Source organism: Lutra lutra, chromosome X, assembly GCF_902655055.1.
Source record: "Lutra lutra chromosome X, mLutLut1.2, whole genome shotgun sequence".
NCBI lineage: Eukaryota > Metazoa > Chordata > Mammalia > Carnivora > Mustelidae > Lutra > Lutra lutra.
The window spans coordinates 35718273-35726799 of record NC_062296.1 but is presented as its reverse complement, the minus strand read 5'-3'; positions in this window follow the sequence as shown (position 1 = coordinate 35726799).

The following is an 8527-nucleotide window of genomic DNA, read 5'->3' as shown; positions in this document are numbered from 1 at the left end:
TGGAGAGGGGTCCCTCACTGCAGGCCTTGCCCTGCCCTGCCTTCTCAGACGGGGCACAGTCCGCGAGAGGGAGTGAGCTGCCTTCTTCTGTATATAGAGTGAACCAGTCTGTGCTCAGGAAAACCTAGTCACTTGTGGTTGCTCTTGTCTATGACTTTTTGTGTGTGTGTGTGTGTACACTGGTTTGCTCCTCATGGCAAGAAACAAAGCAAAGCAAAAGTTGTCTCAAGCAAAGCTGTTGTTTTGGGAACTGGCTTTCTTTGGGTGTGAGTTTTGTACTATGAAGAATTCTTCATTTATATCCGTGTTATTGTGGTAGAGAGAATAAGATAGTCTGATTTTTGCCAGGAAATTGGCAAACGCCTCTGCCCTGGGCTCACTCCTCCTTCCTTCCCCATCCCCAGGTGAATCTGCTGTGTTCTGGGCAGACCCCCGGCACTCCGCATACCCCCTCCTGGGGGCCCCCTGTAGAACCAGTCTTCTCAAGCCCCCTAGACAGCAGCAGGGGGACTATTTTTGCCAAGCTGGTTCTCAGGTGCTCTGTGCTGCCCACCCCCCACCACAACCAGTTTGCCCACTTCCCTGGGGCATTTGGTAATGTGTTTTCTCTGTTTTGTAAAAGCCTTTGATTGTGTACGGAAAGTTTCTGCAGTCACCTTTGGAAATAAATGGTCATTAATTTGTGTACCTAGCATTCTAGAATTTTAGTCTTAGGTGTTTCTGTGGTTGAAGATCCCCAATAATAAAGGACCCCCTGACCATGGGACTTAATGTTACAATGTTTTCTTCATTTACTCTCATTAAAAGATTTATGAGAACCTAGGCGTCTTGGCCTTCCTTCCCAGAGCCCTCTCTGAAGTCCTTCTGCTTTGAAAAGGAGACCAAAGGGGCCATTTGCGCCCCACACCGTGGTGGACCACCAAAGGGCAGCTCTGCCCTGGGAGCCGCGCACCCGGAAATTCCCACGCATGCTGCCTGCTTCCACCAGCGACACAGGAGGTCTTTTGCTCTTGGCGGGGACTGTCTTCTGGGGACATCTGCTGGCTTCATCCAGTACCCCGCCCCGCCAGGTGCACTGGGCCAGGCTATAAATAAGCCAGGGCCATGCAATTCTGGGGCCACAGAACCTCTAGCTCAGGCCGAGCCACATTCCCCGGTTCTCCACCTGTAGAAGGATGGCTACATCCGTGTGCCCGGCAAGGCGCTAAATTTACCCTGCACACACTTTCCCTCCTGTGATCCCTGCAGCAGAAGGCCCAGCTGGCTGGTAATGCTGTCCCCAGTGGATGGGCAGACACCCAGACAGCAGTCTCTGAGCTAAAGGAGATGCTGGGTGTTAAATTCCACAGCCCATGTGCTTTGTGCTCTCCCGGGACTCCGCTGCCTGTCTGGGGGGGCCGCGATTACTGGGCCAACCCCTGCCCAGGGACCCCCAGCCCCGAGTGGAGCGGGAGTAGATCCAGGTGGGGATGTGGAAGGCAAGAGAGAGGAAGGGGAGCTCCACGAATGTGCAAAGCAGAGGAGCCAAACCCATCCTGTGACCCCGGGGAGAACCCCAGAACATAGCCGAAATGCACAGGAGTAAAGGGGGGCAAGAATTGGCCCAGGACAGAAAGATGGGTCACATGGCCTTTCTACATGTCTCCCTTTTCAGAAAGAGCCGGATGGCAGTGACCTAGGCCATGCCTTCTCTGCCCTGGGCCTTCTCTGCTCCAGTCTGGCCCCCCCTACTGCAGACAACAAATGCAGATCCGACTGCACAGCTTCCCTGGGCCCCGTAAACATCTGCCCCCACAGCCCCGGGTACCCCAGAACCACACACAGGGAGAGACCCTTCGCTCCCAACATCTCCTGGTCCACTTTTCCCGCTGGCCGTCTTCCCCTTTGCCTTTTTTCTTTGCGTGGGTCTCTCAGCTCCCCAGTCTCCCTTGTTGTCCAAAAGCCTGAGCTCAAGTGTCTGCTCCTGGGCCAGGCTTCCCTGAGCCCCGGTCTGACTTAGGTACCTTTCAGCTTGGCTTCTGCCGCTGCCTGCTCCCCGCCACCCCACTCCTGTCCAGCTCCTGGTTCCCACTGCAGGTTCACCCCCAACTAGGCAGTGCATTCCGGCTGTCTGTCCCTCTGCAGACTGAGCTCCTGAAGGACAGGGTGGGGACTCATTCATTCCACCCAGCTCATCCCAGAGAGATGCAACACGGTGGGAGGCTGCACCGCCACCCAACGGAGGAACCCTGCCACATCAGCTGTCCCTCACCCCGTGGGCTCTCCCATGTGGAGCTGTGTGCCTTTGTGTGGGCCTCCGTGCCCAGCCTTCCCCAGGTCCCTGGGTGGAAGGTGACCAAGGATTCCAACTTCTCTGTATCTTTGCTAGCTGTTCGGTCCCCACCAGGGTCACCCCTCTGTTCGCTGGGGTGCACGGAGTTGGTATTGGCATGGCCAGAGCCCCTCTGAGGGGGAGGGAGTGGCTTGGGATGGTTACACCGTGATCACCCCCCACTGAGTTTTCCCCTTGTCCTGCTTTGCCAAGGCCAGTGGAGGGGCAGAGATCCACGTCAGTCTGACAAACGCAGTGGCTTATTCAAAGGATATGTGGTTTGCTAACCTTGGCAACGGACAGGGCGGGCCTCGTCCAAAGTCAAGGACTCTCTGTTACCGCCCATCCCCACCCCCCTCCCAGTCAGCGTTTGCCCAGCATCTGGATGGCACATCTGGGGTGTCTGAGCCGCCTGGCAAAGAGGGCTCAGCGTCTGCCGGGGAGGTGACAGGGAAGGCCACTCTTGTGGCTCCTGGATGACCCAGAGGGCTTGGCCCTTTGCAGCTGATGTCCTCCCTTCAGCACAACTCCTCCTGCATCTCAGCCAGCCAGTAGCCCTGGAGTCTCGCGACGAGGCAGGTCTTGGCAAGGAGGTCAGATGCTTCCTTGACCAAGCTCTGATAGGTCACGGGGCCAGTGGCGTGAGCTGCGTGGGTGTTCTTTCCAATGACGCCTCCCCAGCTGCCCCTCTGCTCCCTGGTCTCTCCTGCCTCTCCCCACCCTCCTCGCCTTCAAGGGGTTGGCAGGGGTGCTGCCTGCTTAGGCTGTCCCTTTGGCTGTTTCTTCCCTACTTTCCAGGAGTCCCCAGTGCCTTCCCTAGGAAATTTTTAGAAGGAGGCCCTGGGCTCTCAGGTTTCCTGCCCGCCCTGGGAATGGAGGGGCCTTCCTCTGCCGTCCAGAACACACCCTCAGATTTCGAGAACATTGGAGTTGACAAGATAGAGAACCATGAAGACAGGAGCCTGTAGATTGTCCTGTGTATTAGAATCACCGCAGGAGTTTAACCGCACTCCCAGTGCCCAGGCCTCACCCCAACTCATGATGCAAAGCAAACTTTTGTTTTGTTTTGTTTTCACTTGAGGCTTCCAGGCTGGGTTGGGAGTCATCTCTTTGCCCTGATCCTCTACTCCCGGGCCTCTTACAAATCAGATTTTTAAGACCTGCCAAAAAGGTCTGAAGAATAATACCAAATTCAGCTTCATAAAAAGAACCTTGCCGAGACAGTGGGAGCCCCCTCACTCTGGAAACTTGAAGAGTGTTCCTCAGAGACACAGGGGGTCTGGAGAGGCCACCTGGGGATGAGGGATGGGTGGGGGCTGGCCACCAGGGGTTCTGGCCTTTTTCTCTTGCTTCACCTGGAACAACTCCCAATTTTGTTCCGTTCGGTACCTTGAGGTTCTGTAAATAATTCCATCAGGAAAGACGTTGAAGTCACTTCTTCCCACGCTTACCAGCCCTCGATTGCGGTCGTCATGTGATAGTTGAAGAAACCACTGCAGTAGCACTCAGCTGTTCTCTGCCCCCTCTAAGGCCCCGGGTGCCCTTGGCCGAATCTTCCCTCTCTCAACTCCAAGGCGGCTGAGAGACACCCAGGGAGAAAGATGGCTTTGTAAAGTCCTGTTTGGTGTCAGAGAGGGGCCCTATTTCCAGACAGGGTAGTTACGATGCTTATTCTCAGAGCACAAAGGGTCTTTGGGGTTTTGACTACACTTACCCACTGTGCCTTAATGTGCCCTGTGTGGTTGGGCGTCTCGGGGGTGTGTAGCAGAGGTGATGCCTCAGTTTTGTTTTGTTTTGGTTTGGGTTTTTGGTTTTTTGGGTTTTTTTTAAGTGCGATTCCATTCTTAGATGCCTCAGTTTTAAAGAATGTTTCTGTATTTCGTGGACTCTAAGGCCTCTCCGCCCTCTTTTTTTTTTTTTTTTTTTTGAGTTTTAACATCTCTAAATCTGGGCTGCATCTTACAATCAGTGGCATGACATAGTTTGAGCAGAGCTTAGTTTTCTTTTCCAGAGGCAGATAAACTAGGGGCAACGTACAACCCAAGGTGTCTTAGAGTAGCTGAGATGCCAGAATTGTTGCCTCTGATTCCCCTTGCTGGCCCCCAGGAGAGTCACCCTCCTGGTAGAGGAAACCCCTTCGGAAAAACTTACAAGCTTTCAACACTCCATCTTCTTTGCTGCCAGCGTCCAGGCAGTCCAGGCAGGCTCTCTGCTTCCAGACCAGAGGGGGGCTCACTTTGCTGGGCTGCCTCTTGGGGCAGACGGTTTGTGGGCCATGAAGGGGAGGGAGTGGAGCACACCTGCATAATAAAACCCATGGTGCCAACCATCAGGGACAGAGGGAGGGAGGGAAGGAGGAAGCCAGAAAGAGAGTTGGGGAGAGAGCCAGAAAAGCCAGGCTAGCCATCCCCAACAGCTCTGGTTTCTTTATTTCCCAACCACAACCTGGCCAGACAGCTCAGCCTGCTTCCATGGGGAATTCCCAGGGCCAGTCATTGCCAGAGGTGAGCCAAGAAGGGTGTAGGGGCAAGGAGCCCAGCCTTGCTCTGAACTCCTGGGGTTGACCTGAGCAGCTGTCTGGCCCGCACGGAGGAAGACAATGATTTCTTCACCTTGTCCCACAAGGCAGAAGAGTTAGGCAGTGGGCCTTTCAAGGAAAAGCAGCACCTTGGCCTGGAACAGCATGAGCCATGGACATTGACCACAATGGGAAATGGCCACCAACCTTCCCTGGGTGCTGGCGGCCACTCTCATTAACCTTGGCCTCTGTGGCCTTTAGGCCAAGCTCTTCCAGAAGGGGAAAGAGTGTCTGCAGGGAGACCCAGGGATACTTGGAAACAGGAAGCAGTTTGTGGACATCCCCTGCTGCCCCCCCACTCCCCCCACCCCCTCACAAGAGCTTAGCAAGACATGATCAGCCTGGATTACAGCTGCCCTCATATAACTGGGTTAAAGTGTTGGCCTACTTAGGCCCCTCCTGCAGTGGCCTCCTTCAAAGCTGATGAGGCCGATTAGGAGGCTATTTCTGAGCCCTAGTTGTGTACCCGGAAGCCTGAGGGCCATCCTCCTGTGACAAGAAAGACAATAACTAAGGCTAGACAGCCAAGGGCAGAGTCTGCCGTGCCTGTGGGAGGGAAGTGCTGTCCTTGTAAAAGAAAAAGTCAAATATCATCAAATCTAAGTGCCTGGACTTTGAACTTCAAAAACCCAAACCAACCAGTTTTCAGCCAAGGACCTTGTCCCTTGTCTTTGCCATCTCCAGCCCTAGCGAGGGTTGGCAGAGCATCAAGTCAAAGCCTTCAGTGATAGTCACCAGCCTCCATTCAGTAGGTTCTGGGCGTTTGAGGGAGATTGTGATTTAACTTCTCTGAGCCTCAGTTTACTCGTCTGTAAAATGGCAATAATAATAGCGCCTACCTTACAGAACTGGGGGGAAGATTGAAGAGATAAGGCACAGAAGGCACTTGGCACAGGGCCAGCACATTGTAAGCACTGTTTCCATCAATGTTAAATGCTATCTGCTGTCATTGCCACCACTGCCACCACCACCATTGCCACCTTCATCCTCATCCTTATCCTTATCCAGACATCAGCGTGAATGCCAAAAAGCTCAGTCTCTGGAGCCTGACGAACTTGGTCTGAATCCTAGCTCTGCCATTGTGTAGCTGGGTGGCCTTAGACAATTGATAATTTCTTTAACTAGATTCTTGTGCTGTAAGATGGGTACTTTACAAGGCTGTTGAAAAGTGCATACCATGGTCCTCATCACACAGGAAGCACTCAGTGAAGGTTGGTTATTTTAATTATTTAAAAGGGGTGATCAAGATTAGTGGTTGCCGGGGGCTGGGGTAGGGAGAGATGAATAGATGAAGTATAGAGGCTTTTTAGGGCTGTGAAACTGCTCTCTCTATGATAATATAATGATAGACACATGTCATTAAACATTGATCCGAATTCATAGAATGTACAGCATCAAGAGTGAATCCTAATGTAAATGCTGGACTTTGGGTGATAATGACATTATCAGTGTAGGTTCATCAGTTGTAACAAATACACCACTCTCGTGGGTGGGTGGGGGGAACTGATAGTGGCGGGGTCAGAGGAGAGGACATTTGCAGAGAGGGTGGCAGGCAGTGAGTATATGGGAACTCTCTTTTCTGCTCAACTTTGCTGTGAACCTAAAACTGCATTAAAATTACAGTCTGTTTGAAAGGAAAGAAAAACAAAAAGGTGATCAAACTAGATTGTTATAAATTTAGGATGTTAACATAATCCCCATGGTAACCACAAAGAAGATAAATGAAAGATACGGAAAAGGACAAGGGAATCAAAATGATTCACAAGAAAAAAAACCCATCAGACATAAAAGAAGGCAGTACTGGAGGAACTGAGGATTGAAAAGAGATATGCCACATAGAAAACACAGCACAACAGCAGGAAAAAAAAATCCTTCATTATCCGTAATCACTAAACGTAAATGGGTTAAACTTCCCAATTAAAAGGAAGATTAGCAAAGTGGATGACAAAGACAAGCTCTATGTGCTGCTTACAAAATACTCAGTGTAGACCCAAAGACACAAATAGATTGAAAGTGAAAGGGTGAAAAAGATATTCAGTGGAAATAGTGGTCACCAAAGGTGAGCTGGGGTGGCTAAATCACAGCAGGGCAGATAGATTTTAAGTGAAAAATTGTTATAAGAGGCCAAGAAGAGCATTTTTATTGATAGAAGGATCAATTCATCCAGAAGTTGTAACAATTATAAACATAAACACCAAACAACAGAGATTTAAAAGATATGAAGGAAACTGACATAATTGAAGGGAGAAATAGACAGTTTTACAATAATAGGTGGCAACTTCCTTACCCTGCTTTATATAATGGATAGGACACTTAGACAATAGATCAATAAGGAATAGAGGACTTGAATGGCACTATGAACCACCTAGACATCAAAGACATACACAGCATACTCTACCCAACAAGAGCAGAGCACACATTCTTCCCCAGTGTACATGGAACATCCTCCAGGATGGGCCATATGTTAGGACATAAAGCAATTCTCAACAAATTTTAGAAGATGAAAATCATACAGAGTATCTTCTCTGACCAAATGGAATGAAACTAGAAATCAATAACAGAAGGGAAACTGAAAACCCCACAAATATGTGGAAATTAAACAATACACTCTTAACCAGTGGGTTAAAGAAGTCACCAGGGAACTTAGAAAATGTTCTGTGATGAATGAAGACAGTATAACAAAACACACAGGATACAGTGACGGGCAGTGTTCAGAATTGAATTTATAGCTGTAAACACTTACGTTAAAAAGGAAGCTTTGAAATCAACACCTTAACTTTATACCTTGAGGAACTACAAAAAAGAAAAACTAAACCTGTAGCCAACAGAAAGAAGGAAATAATAAAGATGAGGACAGAGTTAATGAAAAAAGAATAGAAAAAAATGAAGTCGATGAAACTGATAGCTGGCTCTTTAAAAAGTTCAACAAAATTGACAACACTTGAGCTACACTCATTAAGAAGAAAAAGGCATAAATAATTAAAATTGGAAATGAAACATGGATGTTACCACCAACCTTACAAAAATTTTAAGGATTATCAGAGAACACTATAAGCAGCTGTGTGCCAATAAATTAGATAGTCTTCAGGAAATGGACAAGTTCCCAGAAACACATGAATTACCAAAATTGACTCAAGAAAAAATAGAAAAGCTCAATAGACCTGTAATAGATAAAGAGATGGAATCAGAATCAAAAACCTCCCAACTAGGAAAAAACCCAGGCTTCACTGGTGAATTCTACCAAACATTCAAAGATTTGACAGTAATCCTATTCAAACTCTTCCAAAAAACAGAAGAGAAAGCAACACTTCCTAACACAGTCTATAAAGCCAGCAGTACCCCAATACAAAAGCCAGACAAAGATACCATAAAGAAAGAAACCATGGACCAATATCCATTTTGAGTATCGACATGAAAGTCCTCAACAAAATATCAGCAAACAAAATCCAACAGCACATTAAGAGGATCTTACACGTGACCAAGTGGAATTTATCCCGGAAATGAAGGGGTGGTTCAACATAAGAAAATCAACCGGTGAGGTGTCTGCATGGCTCAGCCAGTTAGGCTTCTGACTCTTGATCTTAGCTCAGGTCTTGATCTCAGAATCGTGAGTTCAAGCCCTGCATTGGGTTCCACAT